General features: G+C 47.6%; 1 long non-coding RNA gene across 1 annotated transcript; it reads left to right on the plus strand.

The window, feature by feature from the left end:
* Positions 1–1214: 1214 nt before the first annotated feature.
* Positions 1215–2397, plus strand: LOC146829646 (uncharacterized). Its single transcript, XR_014962028.1, has 2 exons — positions 1215–1492; positions 2228–2397. It is a non-coding gene; the product is annotated as an uncharacterized LOC146829646 (long non-coding RNA).
* The last annotated feature ends 1068 nt before the right edge of the window (positions 2398–3465 follow it).

Genomic DNA, 3465 nt, shown 5'->3' on the forward strand with positions numbered 1-3465 from the left:
AGAAATTGGGATCTACATTTACTATGGCCAACTTAACGTGAACAAGCCTTAACTATGATTAGTTATAGCATGAAAATTGCTACCTATGGTCAAACTTCACATGAAAATCACAGCTCAACTATGTGTGTGTAATGTGCATTAGTATGATTGCTAAGCAAAATGAAAAATAGTGATAGCACGTCACCACCCGCAAGCTGAAGGAGCGCGGTCTTCTGCGTTGTCCTCTCCAACTGGTCTGATTGGGTGAACAGCACCGTCAAGAGCTGCCTTCAAAGGGGCTTTGCCTTTTACCATCACTGAAATTGTTGCAGTCCCCAACAGCTCTTTTTTCGGTGTCCCCCACTACCTCACCGTGGTCGAAACACTTCTCGCTTTATACATCACTCAGCTCCTGACCTCGCCTTCAGCATCATCTGCACTACCCTAGAGCACATCAGAGTGGCTCCCTACCACCCAAAGCTGAGAAAATAAATTGCTTCTGAGGATAATAGCAGCAATGTTTAGTTATTACCAACAGCACAGCATATCTGTCCACCCGCGCTGAGGGATTGGAGGATGGAGGACAATGATTATGCAATCTAACTGACCACCAGCTTTCCACCTTCTCCCACCACATCTAGAAGCATGGTAGCACTGTGTTTCTGAGGTCAGAATTCCTGCCGGCTCTGCTATCAGAAAACACCCTCACCGGCACACTCCATGAGCCTAACACACCGCTGCCGTGTGAAACATGGAGGCATACCCTCCTTGCTGTAGCACCCCCCTCACCGGCACAGTCCATGAGCCTAACACACCACTGCCATGAGAAACATGGAGGCATACCCTCCTTGCTGTAGCACCCCCCTCACCGGCACAGTCCATGAGCCTAACACACCGCTGCCGTGTGAAACATGGAGGCATACCCTCCTTGCTGCAGCTCCGTCACCGGCACAGTCCATGAGCCTAATACACTACTGCCTTTCGAAACATGGAGGCATACCCTCCTTGCTGCAGCACCCTTACTGGCACCGTCCATGAACCTAACACACCACTGCCGTGAGAAACATGGAGGCATACCCTCCTTCCTGTAGCATCCTTACTGGCACAGTCCATGAGCCTAACACACCGTTGCCATGAACGGAGCAACAACTGGGTTCGTTCAAGCAAGAAGCGGAGTTTTTACGTGGAGCAAAGGACTGAAAACTGACACTCATTTGTTGATATTTAGGATGACACAATGTGATTTAATACATAACTAATAGTGATAACGATGAATTCAAAACAATAGCAACCATGTTTCGTTTTTTGGGAATAAGGCACTATGGGTAATGCAGTGCGTTTTGACCTGTAGACACTATTGCGAATGTTTTTACGGCGGGAAAAAGATAATTAACGCCTTAATTAGGAGGTGTGGTCGTGAGAGGCTTGGGCTTAAATAAGGGTTGGACTAAAGGTTGCATAAACACTTATTGTAATCAAGATGGAGACGCATTAGCGCGAGTGTTTGAAGCAGGTATGTGAATCTATCGGCTTGATAACCGGGTTGATGGTTGTGAGAAGAATGTTACGTTTAGTTAAACTGACGAATGAATGTGGGGTAGTTGATTGTTAGCGTTTATGGGTGAATACGAGAGTTGTAAATTAGAGTTGAGTTTACTTTATGAAAGGGAGTGCTTGTGTGTGATAATTACGAGAGAATGGGGAGAGACGGCATCGTAACAAATCTGGAAGTATGACTGTTAGTATGTGAGTGTAGTTGTGAGCGGTTGGGTGATTAGCATGAGGAGTGTAAGGATGCACGTGGAGAAAGCAGGGGTTATGCTGGTGGTGAAGGCTTGAAGAATGTATTCGTTAGTTAGTCGGGTGATTAGTATGAGGATTGTAAGGTTATTAGAGGAGAGAGCAGGGGTCATGTTGGGGGTGAGGGTTTGATTAACATATTTGTTGAACAGTTTAAGTATACCAAGCAGGAAATGAGGAAAATGGTTCATTCAAATGTACATTATATCCAGAAGAGGGGTGAATAAGTTTTGTACAGAAGGGAAGGGACTGTTGGGAATTCGGTAGGGAGGAAAATTAGCTTTTCATGTAGACAGGGGTAACATCTAAATCGTTTCCCGTAAGGGGTTAAATGAAAGCAAAAAATGAGATACGCAATTAATGTTAAGTGCATTGACTCATGGCAATGATGTTAGATGTTAAGCATTATGATGATGGTAATGAATGTTCGTTTTATTGTTATTTCTAGCGCACCCTGATGAAGGGCACTTGGGGCCCGAAATGCATTGGTCTTTTAAAATAAACGCTGCTTTGAATGAATTCCTGCACTTGTCGTGTTTGAGCAAGAGGTCCGGATGGGCACAGCTTTTACATCAGAAGTTTTGAAAATAGCACAACGTCCCGCGTGTGGATTAAAAATGTGAAATGAAAGGAAAAATACATAAAGTATGGTTTATATGGTTAAATATTGGATTAAAAACGGATGAAAAACATGAACTGTTAGCCAAAGAGGCGCAATCCAGTTGTGCGGTCGGATGGGGGCATGACAGTGCCCCTCCCTATACATGCTAACACACCGTTGCCATGCAAAACATGGAGGCATACCCTCCTTCCTGTAGCACCCTCACCGACACAGTCCTTGAGCCTAACACACCGCTGCTGTGAGAAACATGGAGGCATACCCTCCTTGCTGCAGCACCCTCACCGGCACAGTCTATGAGCCTAACACACCACTGCCATGAGAAACATGGACTCATACCCTCCTTCCTGTAGCAACCTTACTGGCACGGTCCATGAGGCTAACACACCGTTGCCATGCAAAACATGGAGGCATACCCTCCTTGCTGCAGCACCCTCACCGGCACAGTCTATGAGCCTAACACACCGCTGCCGTGCAAAACATGGAGGCATACCCTCCTTCCTGTAGCACCCTCACCGACACAGTCCATGAGCCTAAAACACCGCTGCCGTGAGAAACATGGAGGCATACCCTCCTTGCTGCAGCACCCTCACCGGCACAGTCCATGAGCCTAACACACCGCTGCCGTGAGAAACATGGAGGCATACCCTCCTTGCTGCAGCTCCGTCACCGGCACAGTCCATGAGCCTAATACACCACTGCCTTTCGAAACAAGGAGGCATGCCCTCCTTCCTGTAGCACCCTCACCGACACAGTCCATGAGCCTAAAACACCGCTGCCGTGAGAAACATGGAGGCATACCCTCCTTGCTGCAGCACCCTCACCGGCACAGTCCATGAGCCTAACACACCGCTGCCGTGAGAAACATGGAGGCATACCCTCCTTGCTGCAGCTCCGTCACCGGCACAGTCCATGAGCCTAATACACCACTGCCTTTCGAAACAAGGAGGCATACCCTCCTTACTGCAGCACCCTTACTGGCACGTCCATGAGCCTAACACACCACTGCCATGAGAAACATGGAGGCATACCCTCCTTCCTGTAGCAACCTTACTGGCACAGTCCAT

The sequence above is a fragment of the Triturus cristatus genome, chromosome 5_2 (genome assembly GCF_964204655.1).
Source record: "Triturus cristatus chromosome 5_2, aTriCri1.1, whole genome shotgun sequence".
Lineage (NCBI taxonomy): Eukaryota > Metazoa > Chordata > Amphibia > Caudata > Salamandridae > Triturus > Triturus cristatus.